Source organism: Engystomops pustulosus, chromosome 7 (assembly GCF_040894005.1).
Source record: "Engystomops pustulosus chromosome 7, aEngPut4.maternal, whole genome shotgun sequence".
In the NCBI taxonomy this organism is placed as follows: Eukaryota; Metazoa; Chordata; class Amphibia; order Anura; family Leptodactylidae; genus Engystomops; species Engystomops pustulosus.
This window is the reverse complement of record NC_092417.1, coordinates 66,220,660-66,247,541: the sequence shown is the minus strand read 5'-3', so window position 1 is coordinate 66,247,541 and position 26,882 is coordinate 66,220,660. Positions and strand designations below refer to the sequence as shown.

Here is a 26,882-nt window from a genome sequence, read left to right as displayed (position 1 = left end):
TGCAGTTCAAAGGAGCAGGTAACAAAGTTCTTGGAAGTGAAATGAGTAGAGTGAAATAAAGCCTCCATAATGCACAGCAGTGTTAATGAAGCCTCTTCTGTAGTTAATATATTTCCACTCTGGATGGAGAGCAGAGTCTCCTCACTCCAAGTCCAAGCAGCTCCTACCACATCCTATAGGAGGAGGGGTGCGAGGCAAAGCCTGATCTCTATGCAGATAACACATGGAGGACTCTTCCAGGCAGGGCTCATGCACAGGTAAGGATCCAATCAGAAAAAGTCCTGCATATTACTCCTGAATAGGTTGGACTTGATGGACTGATGTCTTTTTCTAACCTTATTTACTATGATGCTATAGAATAGGAGCAGCCTGGAGAAAGGCAACATCCAGATCTATAGAATTACAGAGCATTGTCAGCCCCATTAACCCTGGCTGTGCATGTTTATGGACATTTGCCGGGTCAGCTCATAGATTGTTTTTTCTAGTAAAATGACACGTTTAGCTCTTCTACATATTGACTCGCCTATTTAGATGGATTGCTTTATTGTTCTAGATGGTATCAGTGCTATTACTATATAATCCACTTAGACTCCTAAAGAGGCAAAGAAGCATCTGAAGACGGTCCCCCCTTTTTCCTCCCGGGGACTGGAGACACGTTTGTGGCCTTCAATCACTCTTAGGATTAACTCAGCGTGGAGGCTGTACTGGGGGAAGTGCTAGGTGCAGCTGTGCAGTCCTGCCTGCTGAGATCTCATCTGACTTCCCTATCTCAGCCACTTGATCGCTCTCACTGCAGAGACGTTGGCTCAGCTTGCAGAGGAGGCTTGTCTAATGCAGAGTGAAGCGCTCCCTCAATGCGCAGGAATGGCTTTGTCACTGCTGGATGAGAGGGAGCCACAGACCTGTATCCTACACCAGAGGCTGCCGTGTGTGTAACACTGACTTCCCTGTCCACAGCATGTGTGAGCGATTTCACCGAGGAAGGGGGTGGAGGGAGCTGCCTATTGCAGAGGGGCTTCTTCATGACAAGTGGATCCCTATCTTTGTCTAAATCCGGGAGGAAAATCAGTATCTAGAGTCTGATGCTTATATATTTAACCCTAAATTCTGCTTCCAAGCCCTCGAAGGAGAGTACAGCTGAAAAAGCAGGCTGGAGGAGGAGGAATTGAACCTGCTGGTGACCTTCAGCACCATGGACAGCGACCCAAATCAGCAGCTTGTATAGCTCTCTTTCAGCACCATGGACAACCAGCCAGGTCAGCACCTTGTGTAGTTCTCTTTCAGAACCATGGACAGTGACCCCGATCATTATCTTGTATAGATCTCTTTCACCATCATGCACAGTGCCCCATATCAATACCTTGTGTAGATCTCTACCAGCACCATGGACAGTGACCCAGAACAGAACCATATCTAGATCTCCTCGGACAGCGTACCGAGCACATTGTGAGCAGCTTGTGCAGTGATCTGGATCAGCTCCCTGAGCAAGGATCTACCGTGACACACTAAACAGCAATTTGGAGTGCCCCCACCCTTTTGGATCCGAACCTGGGATTAGACTTGAGGTTCTGATTCAGCAACCTGAACCTCTTATTGCATCCTGGTGCTGTTAATTAGAAGAAGCCTTTGGATTACAAGTGCACAAACCCAATGGCTGCTAGTATCAGTGGGTGCTGTCCGGGTACGGGCATTATGTTGTTTGGCAAGGATGCTTGCGTTAGGTTTTAAGGAATAACCTGGATCAGGTACATTGCAAGGTCAAAGCTCCAACCTTTTACCTGTTTACCGTCTACAAGAGGCACTACTAAAAGTTAATTGTCTCTTTTGGATTTACTTCTGGAAGGTGATCCCTTGGAGCCTTTCTAAACTGTTATCGGGGCTTTAAAGGGCATTATAATGTGTCATCCAGAGCAATTTGTGGGATTTTAGGATGAAGGTGTCTTGCTATGTGTGAACAGGCTGCATACTATTCACATGGTGGTCTCAGCCTGCCTGCCTGTGTCGGGGATGTTTGTACCCACACAATCTCCTTGCTACTGCTCTGATTCCCACACCTTCTCCTGCTGTCATCTATTTTAATGGAGCATTCTATTTGGATTACCTCTAGTGAAAATCAAGTGTAGAATTCTAGAATGCCAATGCTGGGGAATGGCAAAGGGCACACAAGTTACCGGGAAACAATTTGCCAGCCTGTGAGATTCTCCCTGAGGCACCCTGTTATCATTTTATCTGCAGGTAAAAAGTCTGACTGCAATCGTCTTTACTCCAGAGGCGACAGGTAAACACAAAGCTTAATCCTTCTATAAAATTGTGTTGTGATCTGGTGTCTTATGGCTCAGCTGCATTGCAGACTGCTTTACTTATTAATGCTTTTTCGCATTTGTTAGAGTGAGCTGAAATACCCAGGGGTTGCTGTGTATGATGTTCTAGCAGAATCATTTCTATTAAATGGAAAATAAATCTATACAGGGGCACTTAATCTATCCCTGGAATGGGAGATCAGTTACATAGCTTCCTGGACTTCAGCTGGAAACCAAGTGTCTCCATCCAACCTTCAAATCTTCTCTGTGGAAATTTGCTCGTCTTTTTACTGATATATGAAGACAAGCTAGACAGCCATATAGATGGGGTGCATTGGCTTATGGTAGGATTTGGGTGGTGGTGTGCTGTAGACTACTAAAGACTCATCGTATCAGAACATAGGGATCATTGAAGACTATCGTATTTCTCCATAAACTAGCACTTACTGAGACTTTTAATGGAATTCATATGTGATTGTTCTCGTTATGTAATACAAGCAGATGGCTTAGTGGGGGCTGCATAGTACTAGTGCATATCTCTGGAACCAGGTTTGGAATCAGTTGATTGGACTCATCAAATAATCCATTTTATGACTCCGAGATATGAAATGGAGGATCAGAGGTTTCTTCTTCTTTTTGGAGGGGGATAAAGTGAAGACGATAATGCACTATCCTTACAAGATGCTCTCTCATCAATGTTTCATGTTTATGGAGAAGAACAGGTTAATAATTCAGATGCATTATGCTTTATTTGTCTGGGTGTTTTACAGCAGTCACATATTTACCATAGGCTCCTCAGCTACCTTGGCCTTGTACCATTTTACATTTGGATTGGGGGGAGTGGGCAATGTCCCATCCTTTGTTGGTAGTGAGGTCCGTTATTAAATTTTCTATTAGTGATTTGTTCATATCGCATATTTCTATATGAAGGTATGTGTTGGCAGCTAGATAAGAATGGAACAAGGAGGTGCTGTTTCCAAGGCTGGCAGGCTGGGGGTGCCAGTGGGCCACTTTTAAGGTTCTCTTCAACGGCTCCGCTTTAACCTCTTATCTGCCTGTTTACAAAACAATAAACTATGCTTAGGGAGAAAGTATACTTTTGATTACTACCTTAAAATACTTACATTGCAATCCATCCATTTCCCTTAAATAAAGTACCATTTTTGATGTAGTTTTGTTACTAGTGTTGTTTATTCCAATCTTTTCTGAAACATAATGTATTTTATATATCTATTTATGTTTTCAATTAATGGAAGCTCCTTAAAACCTGAGAGTCCTTGCTCGGATTATAGTGTATAAGTAACTTCTATATAGGAGTGTACCGGCTGCAGTTGTCAGAATGTGACTTGTAGTGTTATATTGTAATAAGCACACAATAAATATTATTAATTTATGAGTAAATATTAAGTAGCCTGTGTATTATATCTATGTCATATGGTTCTTGCATGAATAATCTATATTGCTCAGTTGAGTCAATTCTAGCATTCTGCAAATAACGGTCACATAATGTGGAATATTACAGAATATATTTCATTCTGAATAGAGTTGAGGATAAACATCTATTAGGACAGAGCGACTCCCTCAAATAACTAAGTAGAATATTAAAGAATATATTTCATTCTGAATAGAGTTGAGGATAGATATCTATTAGGACAGAGTGACTCCCTCAAATAACTAAATAGAATATTATAGAATATATTTAATTCTGAATAGTGTTGAGGATAGATATCTATTGGGACAGAGTGACTCCCTCATGTAACTAAATAGGATGTGTTCTTTCCATTCTCAGTAGATAAGCAATCTGGATCACTCACAGATGCCAATTAAATGGCATCTTTATGACATGTACAAGGCTGTTGAGTTTTAGTCCTACAACCCCCCTCTCTCAATAATCTGGCTTTTTTTCCACTGTGATCCCTTAGATTTGTTACAAAATGAGCTCACGCCATTTTGGGTGCCCTGTAGCTGCATTCAAAGCAGGGATTTACATGGAATCAGAGCGGCCTGACATTATTTTTCTCATCCCCCGCCTCTGAAAGGATTCCTGTACATGCAGTTTATTCAGATTGCTGAATTCTCATCATACAACTGCAGGGAGGCGGGAGAGAAAGTGAGAGAAGGAGAGAAGGGAATACAGAAAAGAGAGAAGCAGAAGGGAGGACCTGGGAGAGAGAATGGGATAGAGAAGAGGACAGATGGAGACAGAGATAAAAGGATAAAGCAAAGGGAGTAGGGAAAAAGAAGTGAAAAGGAAATCGCATAGAAAGAAATGAGATGAGAAAAAAGATAAAATGCTGTATAGAACAAGACAGGTAATAGATAGATAGATAGATAGATAGATAGATAGATAGACAGATAGATAGTGGAGAGAGATTAGAGATGGATTGCTAGGTGTTATAATCATCACATTTAGTAAAATATTGGTTTGTAGAAGTTTCCTTTACATCCATCTTGATTTCCATATAAACCCTGCCCACTGTCACCATCCTTCTTTGTGATAAAAATGAAATAATAAAACACAATCATGAAATCTTCTTATCTTACATTGTAGGTCTGATGACCATTGGTCTTGTAAAAAAGAATAATTTGGTCCCATTATCCCTACTAGTATGAGTGGATTCCACATGGTTTACAGAGCCTCCTACTCACAATGCTATATCTATACACAATTCTAAATCGGAAGATTTTTAAACTAGAAACTTATCATTAAAACCTAACCTTACAATAACATGAAAAGGAAAAGGCAATTCCATAAAGTCTGCAGTATTTCTTGTAGTATTTCTGTGTGCTGCAGGTAAGGAAGGTTAACTCTATAAGGTCGTATCATGGTGTTTAAATTTATTATTGCAATACCATACAGATGCCCCTATGGTAAAACTGTAGCTCATTGGTAGCCACACAAACACTTTGATTCGGTTTTAACTCAAGGACATAGAACAGCCTCTCCAATATCAGCTTTCTGTTCCAATCTCCGATACAGTATCAAGGAGGCTCATGAGAACAGTCTGTGAAAATCCAATCAATGATGAAAAAACACAGCAATGAGGGAACAGATAGGCCATTGGGTAGATAGGATTATTGCACTAAACCATCCCAAAGCAGCTGGTACATATTCAGAATTATATTGAAAAAATCCTAATAATAGAAATCATTACTTCTCCTGAAGACTTGAATTGGTGGCATAACAGTGGTTGTCCCATTAGGATGGTTTGGCTGAAAAAGACCATTATAGCCTGAAAAGACAGTGAATAAATTGCTTTTTTTTCTATTCCTTCAAGAAAAAAATGTATAATATATTCAATGAGATGTATCTACCCCAAATAACAAACCTGCACCACAAAAAAACCTGTAACATTAATGAATCAACAAAATAAACCTGTAACATTAATGAATGAACAAAAAAACTGTTGCCCTGCTGTACCACAATTAAAAAGGTATTTAAGGGCTACATTAAGATTGTTGTTGAGAAGTAATAGATGGGGGTCTCCACGTATTGTATATAGCAGCTCTCACTCTGGGGTACTTAATATTACTACAAATAACATGCTCAACATTCATTTGTAAGGGCAGCATTCAATATTACTTTCCGGGCACCAAAATGTACTCCTCCCACTAAATACAGCTGATAACTAGTTGTGGGGGCTTATTTATTAAAGGGGATGACAGGATAAGACAACTCTTTTTATTTTCTGCACATGATGTCCTGTAAGTTTAGGTTTATCTTGTAGCTTCATTAGTTAACAATAATAATCTTGTAGATTCATTAGTTGCAATGGACTTTTTGGGGGAGATTTATCAAGTTTCTGAGGTAAAATTTTTCTAGTTGCCCATGGAAACCAATCACAGCTCAGCTTATATTTTATAAACATCAGTGGGAAAATGAAAGATGAGCTCTGATTGGTTTCCATGGGAAAATAGAACAGTTTTACCTCAGAAACATGATGATAAATCTCCCCCTTTATCTTTATTCTAAGTGCTGTCCTTAGAGTAAAGCTTTGCCCCTGCCCTACTACTTACACTCTGCACAGTGGTTTCCTAATCTTTTGCATTTCCCTCAAAGATACAACAGAGGCTTTCCGGACACTATTTCAGGAATAACTTTATAGACATTATGCAAATATGACTTCATTTGTGTTGGGTAACATTACCTTTGAGCAATAATTAAGCTGAAGACACAATTGGCAATTTGGGAAGTTTTGCATTGCCCGTTGGCAATAGAGAAAGAATGGAGAGAAAATGAGATCTTTAGGTTTTAATTTAGCTTGTTAATTAACATGATCCCTTCATGTGAACTCTCCGCTCTAAACTGGAACATGTCGGAGTAGGCTGAGGATGTTTTACAAGGCTGTGCTGGGCCCCTAACTCCATACGACGGGATTATGAGTCATGTCATGTGTTGATTTGTTCAGTCAATTATTATAGGCAGCTCTGTGCTCCAGGCAATCTTATACTGTAACATTAAATTGTAAGGCATACTATATTAATAATTACTGAGCTTCCCTTCCTGCCAATGCACATGGGTATATTTGTCAAGCTGGAAGCAGAGACATAAATGCTAAGTTGATACAATTTGCTTTTGTTTTATGCTGCTCACATGATATATTAGTACCCAGCTTCAATTACACGAACCTAATGTTCCAGGCAGGAGATATGCAACTGATAAGTGTATGTAATACATGTTATCGGGAAGGGTGGAGGTGGGTGATGCCACGAGCCTTTAAGATGTATGCAATCAGTTAAGATGACACAAATCCATTAAGGTGTAATCTACTATAGTATTACAACTTGTAAATAGCAAGCACATTCAGCAAATAACCTGGGATAGGCTTACAACCATTGGTTTTATCGCCTAGCAATCCATTACATTTTGGCTATCTTGTCAATGTAGGTGATACTAATAGTATTAGCTCCAATTCAGTAATTGGAATATAAAGTTAGGAAAAATAAATTCACTCTGGTTTCCATAATCAATAGAAGTTCCCCAGCAGACATTAATCGTAAGCCTAAAAATGTTATTGAAGGAGCGAGATTTTATCCCTTTAAACAGATAGATCCTCAGGTAAGCTATGGAATGTCCTTTCTAGAATTCCCTCTTGGATGTGAAGTCTCACCTGTTTACCTATAAAAAAAATAATCCAAATTCATGTGAAAATCATATTTGCCTGAGATGAGTTAACTTTAGAAACTATGGAACGGAATATAGGAACGGCTGAAGTGACACTCTCCCTGAAAACTCCAAACTTGACTCATCTCAGGCAAAATATCCTCTCTGCTCAGTTTTCTGCTCTTTTTGTGTGTGTTTTTAGAAGATTTTTTATAGATAAATGGAGATTTCACAAAAACGAGGGAATTGTAGAAATGAGAGATTGCTACCCTTCCTGGGAGTGCTAATGTTTCTTTATGCTTTGCCATCCGAGACATAAGTGTTTGGTTTTGTTTCAGCTTCTACATTCCTTAAACCTAAGGATTCTTATCCTTAAAGCTAGCTAATGTTAACGCTTTATTGCTTAAAATCATTAAATAAACACATAGATAAAATATATAGGACCAAGGGTATAGCTATATTTTGCCCCTGTACAGCTCTTCACCTTTCTATATACAATCCAGTAGATTACGGGAATTTGGGGCCAACTTCACTGATTGAGTGGGTTATTTAGGGGCGTAACTTGAGGGGGTGCAGAGGATGCGGTCGCAACTGGGCCCTAGAGGCTTTGGGGGCCCATAAGGTCTGACTTTCCCATATGAGAAGACTAGTACTATGAACCATACATTATAGCCGGGGAGGGGGGGGGGCTGGCACAGACTTTGCACTGGGGCCCACCTGCGTCAAGTTGCGCCACTGGGGTTATTTGCAATATAATCGACTGGTTTCCAGATGAGCATCCTATTTAGGGGATATTTTGCCTAAATTTTCTTGTACCAGACGTTATAACCTGAGGCCCCATCCTTGTTTTGTTTTTTTGGTTTTCATTATTCAGTTGACTGTGTGTACTCTCCACTGGTCAATAGATCTAGAACAAGACTTTGAATCTTGATTCTTTGAAGGTTATTTGAACACAGTGTCCAACGTAAATTTTTGGCATAATGGCGAATCTTCCTGAATATAGACGTATTTCTAGTTCCTCTTGACGTGTTCCCTTTAAGGTACCCCATACACATTGAAGAAACGTTGTCCAGATCTTTACTCTATACAGACATGATCCCAATGCTGATAAGCAGTGATGCAGTATGCCACCAATCGTGGAAATAGAGATGGTTGGGACAACGTTACCTGCTTAGACATTTCACAATATTTATAGATAATAATTAGAGATGAGCGAACATGCTCGTCCGAGCTTGATGCTCGGTCGAGCATTAGCGTACTCGAAACTGCTCGTTGCTCGGACGAATACTTCGCCCGCTCGAGAAAATGGCAGCTCCCGCCGTTTTGCTTTTTGGCGGCCAGAAACAGAGCCAATCACAAGCCAGAAGACTCTGCACTCCACCCAGCATGACGTGGTACCCTTACACGTCGATAGCAGTGGTTGGCTGGCCAGATCAGGTGACCCTGGGATAGACTAGCCGCTGCCCGCGCTGCTCGGATCATTCTGTGTCTGGATGCCGCTAGGGAGAGAGCTGCTGCTGGTCAGGGAAAGCGTTAGGGTGTTCTATTAGCTTACTGTTAGGCAGGAGTGATTCTCCAAGAACCCAACAGCCCTTCTTAGGGCTACAATAACGTTCTACTTTTTTTTTTTTATTTGCATCTAGTACCATTTTGTGAGGAATTAGCAGGGGGACTTGCTACCGTTGTGTTTAGCTCTTAGTGGCACACATATCCACCTCAAACACCAAAGTGGGAAAATTTAGTAGGGGTTTGATTTCAATTAGGCACAGTCTGCCATTAACTTTTTTTTTTACGTTTATTTTGTTTAATAACTCAGTGTCATCTCATCTGGCATAGTAGTGTGCTTTGATACTTGGCTAGAAAATAGCCATAGGAGAATCCAAACAGCTTACTTACGCCTACAGTAGCGTTCTATATATTTGATTTCTGGTTGATCTGCTGGTGGCTGTACTTGCTGCAGTGCATGTACTAGGCAATTCTGAGCAATTTGTAGTGAGACTTGCGACCGCTGTGTTCTGCGCTTAGTGACGCACATATCCATAGCAAAGACCGAAGTGGGAAAATTTAGTAGGGGTTGGATTTCAATTAGGCACTAACTCAGTGTCATCTCATCTGGCATAGTAGTGTGCTTTGATACTTGGCTAGAAAATAGCCATAGGAGAATCCAAACAGCTTACTTACGCCTACAGTAGCGTTCTATATATTTGATTTCTGGTTGATCTGCTGGTGGCTGTACTTGCTGCAGTGCATGTACTAGCCAATTCTGAGCAATTTGTAGTGAGACTTGCGACCGCTGTGTTTTGCGCTTAGTGACGCACATATCCATAGCAAAGACCGAAGTGGGAAAATTTAGTAGGGGTTGGATTTCAATTAGGCACTAACTCAGTGTCATCTCATCTGGCATAGTAGTGTGCTTTGATACTTGGCTAGAAAATAGCCATAGGAGAATCCAAACAGCTTACTTACGCCTACAGTAGCGTTCTATATATTTGATTTCTGGTTGATCTGCTGGTGGCTGTACTTGCTGCAGTGCATGTACTAGCCAATTCTGAGCAATTTGTAGTGAGACTTGCGACCGCTGTGTTTTGCGCTTAGTGACGCACATATCCATAGCAAAGACCGAAGTGGGAAAATTTAGTAGGGGTTGGATTTCAATTAGGCACAGTCTGCCATTTGTCCTTTTTTATTTTACGTTTATTTTGTTTAATAACTCAGTGTCATCTCATCTGGCATAGTAGTGTGCTTTCATACTTGGCTAGAAAATAGCCATAGCAATAGGATAGCATCGTTTGGTTTTAAAAACTCAAAAACACAAAAAAAAAACAAAAAAAACAAAAAAAAACAAAAAACACAAAAAAAAACAAAAAACACAAAAAAAAAACAAAAAACACAAAAAAAAGTTAAAAAAAAATTAAAGTTATAACTCTCATTTTAAAAATGTTTAACCCGAGGGCTAGGGGTAGAGGACGAGGGCGGGGACGTGGGCGTCCAACTACTGCAGGGGTCAGAGGCCGTGGTCCTGGGCGGGGTGAGACACCACCTGCTTATGAGGGAGCAGGGGAACGCCGCAGAGCTACACTCCCTAGGTTCATGTCTGAAGTTACTGGGACTCGTGGTAGAGCACTGTTGAGGCCAGAACAGTGCGAACAGGTGATGTCGTGGATTGCTGACAATGCTTCGAGCAATTTGTCCACCAGTCAGTCTTCCACGCAGTCCACCCATGTCACCGAAATCGCCACTCCTCCAGCTCCTGCACCTCAGCCTCCTCCCCCCCAGTCTGCCCCCTCCCAGGAAAATTTGGCATTTGAACCGGCATACTCTGAGGAACTGTTTTCTGGACCCTTCCCACAGTCACAAACCACTTGTCCGGTTGCTGCTGAGCAATTTTCCGATGCCCAGGTTTTCCACCAGTCACAGTCTGTGGGTGATGATGACCTTCTTGACGTAGTGGAAGTGTGTAAAGAGGTGTCCGACGATGAGGAGACACGGTTGTCAGACAGTGGGGAAGTTGTTGTCAGGGCAGGAAGTCCGAGGGGGGAGCAGACTGAGGGATCGGAGGATGATGAGGTGACAGACCCAAGCTGGGTTGAGAGGCCGGGTGAACACAGTGCTTCTGAGACGGAGGAGAGTCCTATAGCAGAACAGGTTGGAAGAGGCAGTGGTGGGGCCAGACGGAGAGGCAGGGCCAGAGCTGGTGCATCAGCGCCAAATGTGTCAACTAGTGAAGCTCCCGTGGTGAGGGCTCTTGCGGCGAGGGCTAGATCTTCAGAAGTCTGGAGGTTCTTTAAGGAAACACCGGATGACCGACGGACTGTGGTGTGCAACATTTGCCAAACCAGGCTCAGCAGGGGTTCCACCACTACTAGCTTAACTACCACCAGTATGCGCAGGCATATGAATGCTAAACACCCCACTCAGTGGCAACAAGCCCGTTCACCTCCGGCCGTGCACACCACTGCTCCTTCCCCTGTGTCAGCTGATAGTCAGCCCCCTGCCCAGGACCCTGCCACAAAACCCCATCGTCGCCTCCACGATCCTCCACAGCATCCACCAGCGTTCAGCTCTCCATACCCCAGACGCTGGAGCGGAAACGCAAATATAGTGCAACCCACCCGCACGCCCAAGCCCTTAATGTGCACATCTCCAGATTGCTTAGCCTGGAGATGCTGCCCTATAGGCTAGTAGAGACCGAGGCCTTTCGCAACCTCATGGCGGCGGCCGCCCCTCGGTATTCGGTCCCCAGCCGCCACTACTTTTCCCGATGTGCCGTCCCAGCCCTGCACCAGCATGTGTCAGACAACATCACCCGTGCCCTGACCAACGCCGTTTCTGACAAGGTCCACCTGACCACGGACACGTGGACGAGTGCTGCCGGGCAGGGCCACTATATATCGCTGACGGCACATTGGGTTAACTTGGTGGAGGCTGGGACCGAGTCTGACCCTGGGGCTGGTCATATACTGCCGACGCCGAGGATTGCGGGGCCTACCTCGGTCCAGGTGTTTCAGGCCTACTATGCCTCCTCCTCCTCCCACCCCTCCTCCACCTCCTCCTCCGAACTACCATCCGTGGGCACGGCGCCATCAGTCGGTAGCTCTAGGCACAGCAGCAGTGCCGTCGCTAAGCGACAGCAGGCGGTGCTCAAACTGCTGAGCCTAGGCGACAAAAGGCACACCGCCCAAGAGCTATTACAGGGCATCATGGCGCAGACTGATCTGTGGCTGGCACCGCTGAACCTGAAGCCAGGCATGGTTGTGTGTGACAACGGCCGTAACCTGGTGGCGGCTCTGCAACTCGGCAGACTGACACATGTGCCATGCCTGGCCCATGTGTTAAATCTGATAGTTCAGCGTTTCCTCAAGACATACCCCAATCTGTCTGATTTGCTCACGAAGGTGCGCCGCATCTGTGCGCATTTCAGGAAGTCCAGCCCAGATGCTGCCACTCTCAGGGCAGCGCAGCGCCGCCTCCAACTGCCCGCTCACCGACTGTTGTGCGACGTGCCCACGAGGTGGAATTCAACACTGACCATGTTATCCAGAGTTTACCAGCAGCGCAGAGCGATTGTAGACTGCCAGATGTCAACTTCCACCAGAACTGGTAGTCAGGTCAGTCAGCTTCCTCAAGTCTACAATGAGGAGTGGACGTGGATGTCTGATATCTGTCAGGTGCTGAGTAACTTTGAGGAGTCAACACAGATGGTCAGTGGCGATGCCGCCATCATCAGCCTCACCATCCCGCTGCTTGGCCTGTTGAAAAACTCTCTGATCAGCATGAAGTCGGAAGCTTTGCGCTCGTCACAAGAGACGGGGGAAGAAGATTCCCTTGTTGATAGCCAAAGCACCCTCAGGTCTGTTTCTCAGCGCATATCGGAGGAGGTGGAGGTGGAGGAGGATGAGGAGGAAGAGGAGGAGAATGTTGGCGAGACACAAGAGGGGACCATTGTTGAGTCCTTCACTGTTCAGCGTGTATGGGCAGAAGAAGAGGAGTTGGAGGAGTTGGAGGAGGAGGAAATGGACAGTCAGGCCAGTGAGGGGAGTGAATTCTTACGCGTTGGTACTCTGGCGCATATGGCAGATTTCATGCTAGGCTGCCTATCCCGTGACCCTCGCGTTCAAAGAATTTATTCCAGCACCGATTACTGGGTGTTCACTCTCCTGGACCCATGGTACAAGCAAAATCTTTCCACTCTCATCCCTGCAGAGGAAAGGAGTGTGAGAATGCATGAATACCAGCAGGCCCTGGTGCACAAGCTGAAACAGTATTTCCCTTCTGACAGCGCTAGCGGCAGAGTGCGTAGTTCTGCGGGACAAGTAGCGAGGGAGAGTAGGCGAGCAGGCAGCTTGTCCAGCACTGGCAAGGGTACGCTTTACAAGGCTTTTGCCAGCTTTATGTCACCCCAGCAAGACACTGTCACCTGTCCCCAGTCTCGGCAGAGTAGGGCTGATCTTTACAGAAAGATGGTGAGGGAGTACGTAGCTGACCATACCATCGTCCTAAATGATCACACAGCTCCCTACAACTACTGGGTTTCAAAGCTGGACATGTGGCACGAACTGGCGCTGTACGCCTTGGAGGTTCTTGCCTGCCCTGCCGCTAGCGTCTTGTCCGAGCGGGTTTTCAGTGCAGCTGGTGGCATCATCACAGATAAGCGTACACGCCTGTCGACTGACAGCGCTGACAGGCTGACGCTTATTAAAATGAATAAAGGCTGGATTTCTCAGAATTTCCAATCTCCACCAGGTGAAGGAAGCTCAACCTGAATAATTGATCCACTCCTCCTCCTCCTCATTTTCCTCCTTCTCCTCCTCTTTGTACAGTAAAGCAGAGGAAACTGGCTATTTTTTGACAGGGCCCACTGGCTCTTGCTATAGTACTTTATGCATTTAATTTTTCTGGAGGGCCACCTACCCGGTCCTCTGTTTGAAACAATTTTTGTGAGTGCCACATACAGGCACTCAATCTATTCCATTTTTCTGGAGGGCCACCTACCCGGTCCTCTGTTTTAAAAAATTTTTGGGACTGCCACATACAGGCACTCAATCTATTCCATTTTACTGGAGGGCCACCTACCTGCTCCTCTGGTTTGAAAAATTTTTGGGACTGCCACATACAGGCACTCAATCTATTCCATTTTACTGGAGGGCCACCTACCTGCTCCTCTGGTTTGAAACATTTTTGGGACTGCCACATACAGGCACTCAATCTATTCCATTTTTCTGGAGGGACACCTACCTGCTCCTCTGGTTTGAAAACTTTTTGGGACTGCCACATACAGGCACTCAATCTATTCCATTTTACTGGAGGGCCACCTACCTGCTCCTCTGGTTTGAAACATTTTTGGGACTGCCACATACAGGCACTCAATCTATTCCATTTTTCTGGAGGGACACCTACCTGCTCCTCTGGTTTGAAAACTTTTTGGGACTGCCACATACAGGCACTATCCAAATTAAATTGTCTCCATAGCAGCCTCCACACGTTGTCTCCATTGCTACCTCCAAAAGTCGTCCATATAGCTGCCTCCATACATCCTCCCCTTATCAAACGAGGTGTGTCAGGCAGAAATTTGGGTTGTTTTCATGGATTCCACATCAAAGTTGTTAACTTTGTCGCCACCCTGCTGTGTTATCCACAAAATATACTGGCAAACATTTATGATTAACCGATATTATTTCAGCGCTTCTTGCGCAGCTGTTTACATTCCCCTCACCCGCCATATCCTAAACTTATAAGAACGCTACTACACTTGATCTTATACAAAAGGTTCTTAGAAGTGCTGTTTGGGGAGTAGCCTATAGACAGGGGCTTGGATTGGCGAAAGCTCGCCTGGCAGCGGAGCGCCAGCTCCATGCCAAGATCCAACTAACATAGTTTTAACTGCAGCACCTTTAATCTACTACTAGTTCACTGCCTCCATACATGGTCCCCTTATCAAACGAGCTGTGTCAGGCAGAATTTTGGGTTGTTTTCATGGCTTCCATGTTAACTTTGTCGCCACCCTGCTGTGTAATCCACAAAATATACTGGCAAACTTTTATCATGTACCAATATTATTTGAGCGCTTCTTGCTCACCTCCTTTGGTTCCTCTCTGCCACCCATTGGTTTGAAGCCTGAGTCCATTTAGGGTATGTCGCCATGACACTCTCTAGCCTGCTGCCGCTGCCTCTGCATGCCGTCCCCTATAGTGTCAGTGTCAATTATTGGATGTTTTAGATGCTATCTAGCTTCATTCTGTCACTCTGTCATGGCCATGCTGTTGCCCATAATTTTGGCATAATGTTGCGATTATGCAGCCTCAGAGGCATCCATGCATGCTGCCCCTGCTGTTTCCTGTCCATTTCCGTGGTGTTTCCATCCTTTTCTGAGGTTCCCAGGTGTTTGGCCAAGCTTCCCTGTGCAGAGCCTTGGTCCCCTTGAAAAATGCTCGAGTCTCCCATTGACTTCAATGGGGTTCGTTATTCGAGACGAGCACTCGAGCATCGGGAAAAGTTCGTCTCGAATAACGAGTACCCGAGCATTTTAGTGTTCGCTCATCTCTAATAATAATCCAATGCGCAATGTGATGAATAAGGAAGTGGATAAAAAAGTCCACATTGAAGGAGAAATAACAGTGGCCCCCTCTACATATGAAAAGTATAATAGTGATGAAAATGATGGTAGCAGCGATAATTATGACAACGATATGTCGATGATGATAATGAGCAAATTTAGCAAAATTATCCCAATGATAATAATTACAAAGATAACAAAAGTGAGGATGATGGAAAAGTTGACCATGGTGGCCAATGATTGTAAAGATAACCATTGCCAGGGACGGTTTTCAGGATGATATAGATGATGACAATAATTACCATCAAGGTATGATGATCATTATAACTTTGTAGATTATAACAGTGTTTGGAATAGCAATGATGACACAGACAAAGTTTACTATAAAAAGAATGATGACTATAATTCAGCCAGGGAGAACTGATAAGACCTAATTTTGGTGGCTGTGAGGCTCAGCATACCCCAATGACGAAGGCAGGAAGGTCCAGCTTAATATTGGCATCTACAGATGTGTCCACACTTCACTTTGAGAATAAGAAAACTCTTAAAGATCTGCAATTGTCGACACATATGAGCATGTCAGCCAAGAGAAAAGGTAAGAAAGGACATCTATCCCTCTAAAAGCATAATGGAGCTATATGACCCTGTGCTATAGTACATATTGTATGTCATTGCTAGCACTCATATAATGAAGACTTGCCATATCATCCTAGTATATTCTGTATTCTGTGTTTTGTGCTTATTTGAAGAAACTCCACCCTCCTGCCAATTTATCCTTTAACCTACAATGTACATGCAGGGGACTGTAATGCTCCATTATTATGTATATGATGTCTGGTAATGGGTCATTGAGGTTTTTGGTTGGTCTATATAAGTAAATAATTGTATTCTTGATGATAATTCTGCCTTCCTTTAAATCTAAATTCTAGTTGTCACTTTGTTTACTGGAAAAACTTCAATGAGGAATAAAAGAGGAACATGACAACAGAGAGTTATATGAAAATTCTCTAGAATGAATGTTTCATAGTAGTTACTAAAGCTGACATATCAGTAGGGATGACAGGTGTTCTTTAACTAAAGACATGTAAATTCCACTTTAACAAGACATGTTCTCCATTTGATGTGTGTTGTGAATGAATCTCTTGTTTGTGGTGTGAATGGTAATCTCAGTATTAAGGGTTAAGGTCTTGGACCTCTCCCCAGGCCGGAGCTGAGTGAGTGTTGTATAAACAGATTATTTATTGATTTATTTGTTCACTTTGAATCCTCTCTATAAATTCTGTGTCTTAGTACATCACATTACGGGATGATCTGCACCGGTCATGACCCTGGCAAATAATGGCTTTGAGAGTACTGACCTCTTCTTCTATGTTCTAGATACAAGTCAGAAAATATATTTAAAAATAAAAAAAAGCTGTCACTGAGTGAAAAATGGTGCACCATCCCCGCTATATACGACAATAAGCACATCCTATAGGGTTATTTCAAAGCTGAAAAATGAAAATGTTCCTCTCATGTGCCCCACTTATTATTCTCCAAGACAAGTGAGGAAGGAAAGAAGATCCACTTTGAGCTGATTGATGAAAGGTCTTCTTTAGAGGACTATGAGATGTCTTATGATATAGTAAGTAGGTTGTTTATAAAGAAGATGTTAGTGGTAGATGGAATCTCTAATGACAATGATGATCATGGGAACATGGGAGCAAGGATTAACAATAAAGCGTCATTGCAGACTCCTTTTAAAATCTTAATGAAGCATTAAGACCTGAGGCTGAAGAAGAGTGATTTACTGTCACCCCAAGAACATTACCAGAGGTCCCAGGGGGGCAGAAAGGTCAATCTGTAGCTAGGAGCCTCCTGTAAGTCAGATGAATAATAATAATAATAATTCTTTATTTATATAGCGCACACAGATTACACAGCTCTGCACAAAGCATGACAAACTGCCTCAATGGGGCTCACAATCTAAAAAACCTACCAGTATGTTTTGGAGTGTGGGAGGAAGCCAGAGGACCCAGAGGAAACCCATGCAAACATGGAGAGAACATACAAACTCTTTTCAGGTGTTGACCTGGGTGGGACTAGAACCCAGGACTCCAGCGCTGCACGGCAGAAGTGCTACCCACTCAGCCACTGTGCTGCCCTAATGCCTACATAATAATTGTACAGGCAGAGATCTTTCTTATTATCTTTTTACACCCAGGTCTGTAACAAGTACCAGGGAGCATCATCTACACCTAGAGGAAGGCAGTTCTAGCATCGCCATAGGCAGGGATTCTTTACTGTAAGAGCAGTGAGACTATGGAACTCTCTGCCGCAGGAGGTTGTTATGGTGAGTACAGTACTTGGTACATGTTCCAGTGGGACCTGGATGCCTTTCTTGAAAGCTAAATTATCATATTTTCTGAGAATTAGAAACTTGAGATGAGATATTGATCCACGGATCTATTCTGATGGACATGTCAGGGAGGTATTTTTTTATAAATTTTCCAATAATGATGAAACTATGGATAGAGATGGGGGAAAGGTTGATGGTAAATATTAGAATGGTGAGGATTATTATTGTTAGGATGTGGTAACAGTGATGGTATCATTAATAATGATTGACAGACATGACATTATGACTTTATTAATAACGAGGATGATGATAACTTGGATGATCACAGTATTGGCAGTAAAAATGGTAATATGGAAAATGACTTTTGGTATGGCATGGATGATGAATATATATATATATATATATATATATATATACAGGCAGTCCCCAGGTTACATACAAGATAGGTTCTGTAGGTTTGTTCTTAAGTTGAGTTTGTATGTAAGTCGGAACCGTATACTTTATTATTATAACCCCAGTCAAAAATTTTTGGGTGTCTGTGACAATTGGATTTTATAAATGTTGGATTGTCATAAGAACCAGGATTAACAATAAATCTTAATTACAGGCACCATTGCTAACTGTTATAGCTGTTTATTGTAGCCTAGGACTAAAGTACAGTAAATTACCAAAATCAAGCGGTCTGTTTGTAACTAGGGGTCATATGTAAGTCAGGTGTTCTTAAGTAGGGGACCGCCTGTATATATATATATATATATATAAAGACAATGAAGATGATAAAGATATAGATGACAGTCAGAATGACAATGATGACTATTGTAATATATGGTGACTGAGCTGATGATGAGAAAGCTGACCAGAATTACTGTAATTTTTATGAGAACCCTGATGATAATGATGATGCAGACAGAGGGAAGTATTATGATGATGTACAATATATAGTGACCGTGATACAACCATAGTCTTTCATATAAAAAAAACTGCAGTTGTGAATCTAATGCTCAACATTATGGTTATGCCTAATAATGAGCTAATGGAAAAACATGCAGGATACAAATACCGTACATATACAGGCAGTCTCCGGGATATGCACAAGATAGGGTCCCTAGGTTTGTTCTTAAGTTGAATTTGTTTGTAAGTTAAAACTGTATATTTTATCATTGTAGTTCTAGACAATTTTCACTTTTGTTTTTTTTTGCCCCGGTGGTTATCAATAAAGCTTCATTACAGAAACCTTACAACTCATCATTGCAGTCTGGGACTATAGCAACATCCAGAGAGCTTCACCAGAGGTCATAGTGGGCATTGGGGTCCGTCTGTAACTAGGGGTCGTCTGTAAGTTGGGTGTCCTTAAGTAGGGGACCACCTGTATAATCAAAAAGAAACAAGCAACACACAATAATAGCATTTCCCAGGTGCCAATCCAGGACCTGGACACAGTTCATGAATTTAAAAAAGCACAAAAAAAGCAGCACTCCAGGGTTAAAGGGAAAAAATTACAGTGGTCAGAGCCTTTCTCAAGCTGGAGTGCTACCTTTTTGAAGCTTAACACTTTTGAAGACAATGGGACTGAACTTGAATACCACACAACCCATAGGCGGACGTAGTTTTAAGAAGACATTAGCAGTATGTATCTTGTATCTTGTATCCTGGACAATCCCTTTAATTCTTATCAGTGACTTCCCTAGTCCCAGTAAAATATCTCAGGGCAGTTTCGGTTTATCTATGTTACATGTCTTTTGCTGTAAATTATTACAAGGTATTAATCATAGACAACCCAATTAACAGAGTATTTGTGTTAAGTTTCTGTCAGAATACAAACATTAATTTGGATTAATTGTCAGCTTTTGAGTTCCATTTTCAGTTTTTTCATACTTTAATTGGCAGTTTGGATCTCATATAAAATACGGCCCTACAGTACACAGTACAAGTAATTGGCCCAGGGAAACAAGGCACTGTACAGTACATCAGATGTAGTCCATTTCTTCATCTCTTCAACATTCTGAATGTTTGATTATCTACTTAATGAGTGAACAAATTATAATGGCTGCGAATATAATCAAGTCTCCGCACTGCTGTCATGTAAGAGCTGATTTGCCTTATTGTGAATTTACTGTTTGTATCAATTATAAACAATAATGGTATAGAAACTGAAAATATATATCAAATGTCATGTAAAACATGAAAACAAATAATTATAACGCTAGAAAACTAAGACTGACACAATGTCTGCCTTTTGTAACCCTGGCAAAGTCTATTAGAGCTGCGCTAGGGAGAGATATGTTAAAGTGGTACTCCGTCAACATGAATTATTATTAAAATATTGTAATAGTGGTGGTAGTAGTAGTGGTAGTAGTAGTGGTGTTCGTAGTAGTGGTGGTACTAGTAGTAATAGTGGTGGTAGTAGTATTAGTAGTGGTGTTAGTAGTAGTAATTGTGGTGTTAGTAGTAGTAGTAGTGGTGGTAGTAGTAGTAATAGTGGTGGTAGTAGTAATAGTGGTGGTAGTAGTATTAGTAGTGGTGTTAGTAGTGGTAATAGTGGTGTTAGTAGTGGTAATAGTGGTGGTAGTAGTAGTAATAGTGGTGGTAGTAGTAGTAATAGTGGTTGTAGTAGTAGTAATAGTATAGTATAGTATAGTAATAGCACTGACTTGACATCCCCGGTTTACAACAAAAATACTGATTTATCTAGTGAGCCCTTATTAGTAAAATATATTATAAAGATGGTGAGACTATTTTTGTACCCACACTATAGCACCCCACAGAAATCATAGCCAGCACCCATTGGAGCTTTATACTTTCATCTGCCTCCTACAATAGACATTTTTTGAACATTAAAGAATAAAAATACTATTTCCAATTTTTTTCCCAAGCCAAGTTATACTAAGAACAGTGGTCACTCCTGGGTTCTAATGCCAGAGGGGATGCATTGGCTCCTTTTTACTGTTATGGCAGGTGCGCTGTTAAGACTTTTTTTACAGGGACCCAGGCACATCCTGTTATGTCTATATTAGGCTCAGTTCACCAAGTTCCACTCCCCTTCCGTTATGAAATAGCAGAATAAATAATAAATAAATAATGGGAGGTACCCTTCTCTACATGGAATTCTATAGGGGACGGAATTAGAAAGGAGACTTTCTGTTCACCATTCCTCCTTAGGTGGGTTCATTCGTAGGAATATATACACCTTTGTATTTCAGTAGCAGTTTAAAGGTTTGTCTCATCAAAGACATCCCCATGTGTATAATATACATCTGTCTCAATAGCTTTTTTTGGACTTGATGTTTTCCCTGTAGCACCATTTCAGGGAAAATATAGTATTACACAGCCATTCGGTTGGTCATCCATGGTCATCCATGCAATACATAAATCACGTTGCCATAATGGGAGCTGCTTGTACGAGGGGACCCGCAATCCTGGCTCAAAGATGGTCTTAAAGGAAATCTACCATTTGTTTTCATGCATTGCAAACCAAGCATACCTTGAGAATGCTGTAGTGAAACTGATGCAGAAACATTTCTTTATAAATCCCTAATCCGTGTGGTTTTGCTCAAAAAACAATTATAAAATTCAGAACCTTGGGAAAGCTGTGTTACATGCTGGCTGACATTCATAAACACATTACATGAAGATTCCTGAACTGTCCAGACAGGACTAATCAACATGAGCTGGATGACTCATACACAGCAGCTGGGGGATGGTGCTGCGATTGATTACTTCTGCCTTTCAGGGACAACACAGCGATCACCTCATTCTCTGAAGCAATGCATAACTAATGTACGAGGAAAAGCGTGGAGCCCCAGCACAGAAGCAACAGAGCCTCATTATCACAATAATAAATGTTTTTTCAGCAAAGCTACTCAGCTCAGGGATTAAACAAGATAAGTTTCTGCATCAGTGTAGCTACAGCATTCTCAAGGTATGTTTGGTTCACAATGCATTAAAACAAATGGTGGATTACCTTTAATCGAAAAATGGGATTTGTGCATTGTGGTAATGACAATGTTAAATGTATGGTATATACAGTACATGTACATTGAATCATTCTAGCAGCCAGACTTTTTCCAAGCCTACATCATATCATCTCAGCAAAAAGATATTTGTCAGAGACATTGAGGCAGGTTCCTAGGGAAATAGGAAAATATTACCCAGCACACCATGAAAGCATTGTCAAATCACTGTAATTATTTCGTACTGTGTCTGCTCCTAACCCCTAATATAGCACCTTTGTTTTCAGAGCCTATAATAGTTAATTATTGTTACAGTAATTTCGTCGGCACTGACTCATATTCACAGAAGTGTCATTGGCCTAGACTGATTTTCCACTAAACACAAACAAACCTGTCTGGTTTGTGACTCCGGTTACAATAAATGTCCCTTATAACACACAAGTGACATCAGCGAAGCAAAACAGGAGTTTATCTGTCACGTGGATTTATGTAGGATTATATCTCCGACTGGAAGAAGCTTGCGGGGTCATCACCTCCCAACTAAATCCCAATTAAATGGCAATAAAATTCTACACTGCTTATCCAGGAGAACATCCTTTTCTTTGCTTTGACCCACAGTTTGAATTTTGTGGTTTGGCATTTACGACCTGACATGACCCTTCATGCATTGTGTAGGAGATATATGTATGTACAAGGATTCCTAGAGAAGAATACATTGCACAAGAGTCTTAAATTATGTGTTACGGGATCATATAATCATCATTGTAAAGTACTTGATGCTGTTGTGGGATGTGTTTATCCCTAAGAAGTGCTCCTTGAAGCTCTTGGACCATGATGCCTGACCCCAGCTACCGTATGTTTTCACAATATATACATCTATGAGGCAGGCAACCTATGCAATTGCTGTGTGGCGCCAGACAGTGGTGGATGTAGCTGAATCTCTCTGTTGTGGAGGATAACAAGCAGAGAGAATAATGCTGTCCATCAGGATGCCCATACACTTTGAAGCATTGGTATAGCACAGAACTCCTCTATCAGCCATTTGTGGTTATGTTGTGTTTTTTACATTGTCTGCATGGGGCCCCAGAAGGTTAAAACCCAGTGGCGTAACTAGAAGCTGATGGGCCCCAGTGCAAAGTCTGTGCCAGGCCCCGACTATAATTTATGGTTTATAGTAATAGTCTTCTCATTTGGGGAAAGTGACACTATAAGGGCCCTCTTAACCTCTTGGGCCCTGGTGCAATTGCAACCTCTGCACCCCCTCAAGTTACGCCACTGGTAAAACCTGCCCCTGTTCTTATGTAACAGAGAGATCCTCAAGACCCATCAGACACCCGGATCAAGTGCATCTTTTCATCATTTCAATGTACAATGTCATATGTCACAGGCACATGTATTTTTAGAATTACACATAGCTAAGTAGTGGGCCTGTGTGCAGGTCTTCCCAGTCTGCATACACACGCGATGGAAGTGCAGTATTGCTGCTGATCTCCTAACATGATCTATATGTACACATCAGCTGCCTTCCAAGATCACATCAACCTGATTTTACACACTGTTGACTGCAACAGAAAAAGAAGAATACAGAAAAAAGCAAAAAATAAATAAAAATGTCCTTTAAGGCATTGTTAGTTTTCATATACGACACAAAGTGACATTAAAAGGCCTGCGCAGACAAAGAACATGTGTCAGTCTGATGCTGCTGTTAATATGATGAGATATCCAGTGCGCACTCAACACGGTATGAAGACAGCTGCTGGGATGGCGTCATTTAGGGAATATGATGCATGTGACATTTCAGACTCAGCACAGGCCTCAGAGATCATTTCAGACTCTTCTCATCTTTTACGTATTTCATCAGATTACAGTCATCCAATTGAATGGAGGCAACCAGCAATTTTAATCTTACAAAGCCACAGACAGTATTAGTCCTGGAGATTTGTGTTACTGTATGTGTGTTGTTAGTAGCAGCAGGACTGTGAATAATAGCTTTATATTCCATATTTGTAGCTGGGTCTGACATACTGGGGCACATTTACTAAGGGTCCGCAGCCGCGAATTCGTCGGGTTTTTCCCGAATATTTCCGGTTTGCGCTGTATTTCACGGGATTGTGGCGCATGCAATCGATTTTTGGCGCAATCGCGCCGACTTCCGCGCGACAGAAATCGGGGGCGTGGCCACCAGACAACCCGAAGGATTCGGAAAAACCGCAGAATTTAAAAAGCCATTTGTGTCGCAAGATCAAGCACTCACATACACCAGAAAAAAGCAGGTGAACTCCGGCGGACCTCGGCGCAGCAGCAACACCTGGTGAATATCGGCGCACGGACCTTATTGAATCCCGGCAGAACCCGAATCAGCGTCGGAGAACCCGCCGCTGGATCGCGACTGGACCGGGTAAGTAAATGTGCCCCACTATGTGCAGTTTGCCTGTAAAGTGTGCAGGGAGCGCCAGATTTATAAAATGTGGTGCATGTTTTTCATAAATCTGGCACCCCCTGCACTGCTCCAGCAGAGTAAACCAGCTTTTTTTGATGCATCTTATACGTAGAGTGTGCATCACGATTATATCAGGTACTGCATGATAAATGTGTTTTCACAGTTCGACTAAGCACCAGATTGGCCCCTTATGTGCAGCCCCATCACAAATGTGTCATAGACACTTCTTAAAAAGATGTACAAGCAGTCTTCACATTCTTTCTAGTGCAAAGTCCTACAGAAAACTGGTGCAAACGCTTTAATAAATGTGGGCCAACATATTGAACTCCTGGATACAATCTCTTCACTGAACAAGGCTCTGCCCTCTGTTCTGAATAAGAGCAGCAGCAGGCTTCTGGTTAAATATTACAGTGGAGGGGTTGAACTTGGGAGCACAACAGTTTTAGGAGAATCCCCAACTGCTGGAAGTCCAGGTGCAATGAAAGTTTGATTAATTAATTTATAATTGTAATAAACATATTTGAACACAGTTATTGCCACGCGTTAGTAGTAGGCCATTGACCTTTATGAACAATAAGAGTTACAGATTATTCTACATACTATCTTCAACTTGCTTAAAGGGAATCTGCCACCAGGAATGTCATTTTTAGCTGGTGACAGGTTACAATAGCCTATGCTATGCTGAGTATTTTATAGTTTAAGGCCCATTTTAAACTGCTGTTTTGGGTATGTATAACTGGCGGCACAATTGAGTCCCCATGTAGCAGTAAAGTGCGCACACACATGTTCCACCATGCAGTACTATGTATGGGAAAAAGAGCATGGTCCATCTGTTCCTGTGTTTACTGTCGGGCGCCATGACTCACTACAGAGATGGGAGGGGTAAGCAGTGTCAACCCTCCTCCTCTCCAGCACGTAGCTGTGTGCTTGTTCGTGCAACGGCCGGAAAGCATATGGCTGTGTAATGCCGCCTCATTCAGGAAATGGGGGGAGAAGATGGAGCTCGATGAGTGTGGAAAGAGGAGACTGACACAAGCTGCAGCTGTATAAAAATACAATATTAAAAAATCCTGATGCAGGGCTCCATTTGCACCACTTTTTCAGAAGATCCCTACAGCGGGGTGAAGAACAAGGCGGGTCAGGGCAGGGATGTCTTGGCCAGGAAAACTTATATAACTTATGCCAAAAAATGATGCACGTTATAGCTGAAATCTACACCAGGACTGACCTGGCATAGATTTCAATACCAGCGCAACACTCCAGTCTTAATACATAAACCCAATTGTGTCTATTGACAATGCATGTTTAAGACCATTGCACTAGAAAAAAATAGTCCAATCAGAACTTAAAAGCCCACAGATCCAGTGTCCTTCTTCTCCACAAATACCATATATACTCCTGTATAAGCCGAGTTTTTCAGCACAAAAAATGTGCTGAAAAACGTCCCCTTGGCTTATACACGAGTCAATACGAGTAAAAAATAATAAAAATGGACTTAAAAAATAATAAACTTATATACTGACCCTCAGGTGGCCCCGATGCGCAGCCCTGCTACCCCGATGTCATCGCGGCTCCTCTTCTGGCTACCCGGCTCCTCTTCTTGCTTCAGTGCCGTCTTCTGTCTTCTTTAACATCGTGCTGGGCGCCGCCATTGTTCTCTCCCGGGTGGCCCCTAGTATGACGTCAGCAGCGACGCGTCATACTACGCGCCTGTAATACCCGAGTATATACGGTAGTTCTTCCATCAGATGCGGGCTAATTTAGACCGGCGTATCCACTGAGTGTCCATAAAAATTGTAGATGTGTCATGTCCTTGTGGATTATGTATTTTTACCACATACCACACTTTTTTTTCATATCCATATGTTGTGAATTTTTTCATGTCCATAAAAAAAGGCAGTGTTCCTAATATACTTCCTGCCCTGCCCAGTTGGTTGCCTTGCAACATTTGAGAAAAAGCAGCCCGCATATGGATGTCATCCATGTGCCGTTTATTTTTTTCGGATCTATTGACTCCTATGGAGGTCCATGGTCTGGATGTGAGAAAATAGTTTATGTTTTCTTTTTTCTCACTGTCCGTACACCTGTCACAAAAAAAATGGACGTGTGAACAGCCCAATAGGAATCAAAGGGTCCATATTCTATCCGCAAAAATAAAAAAGAAATCATAAGGACGTCACTTGTCTGCATGAGTTCTAAAGAAAAGAAAATTCTAAAGAATTTTTATCTTTTTTTAGCTCTTGCATGAGTAGAAAATGCATTGTCCAGCCCTTCATCATCAGAATGGATAAAGCATTTCTCTTCCCAATGCATAACAATCTCATAAGTAGCACTAGCATTTTCCCAGTTTCCTCCACAGACCCAACACTTCGCCTGATGTTATCTCAGTATCATCTCATATTCTGTTTTAGATGCCAAAATAACTGATATATTCATTTATTCCGACCCTGGGGTTAGAAATTAAAGCAGCTGTCACCGGAGACATGAACTGAAGAGGAGAGGAATGTACTGAATGTATTTACAAAATTCCAGAAGTCCTGATTTATGTTTACTGCCTACTTTCTGCTACTTTTTGGATAAACAAAATAATTATTAAAATGTCAATCGCTGCTTATTTGCTTATTTTATTTTTTAGGCAAATAAAAAACATATTATTAATCGTAATTCTGCAGTATTTGTATAAGGTATGTTTAAATA

General features: G+C 42.3%; 1 protein-coding gene across 2 annotated transcripts in view; it reads left to right on the top strand.

Annotated features, from left to right (window-relative positions):
- The first annotated feature begins 235 nt into the window (after positions 1–235).
- The window catches only part of LRFN5 (leucine rich repeat and fibronectin type III domain containing 5), a 183,669-nt gene continuing 157,022 nt past the window's right edge, over positions 236–26,882 (top strand). The window contains exon 1 of one of the 2 annotated variants that reach the window (XM_072116246.1): positions 236–257. The gene's annotated coding sequence lies outside the window, so the exon portion shown is untranslated. Of the gene's footprint in view, positions 258–369; positions 2,279–26,882 lie in introns of those variants that run through there. The other variant, XM_072116245.1, reaches the window with a different exon arrangement.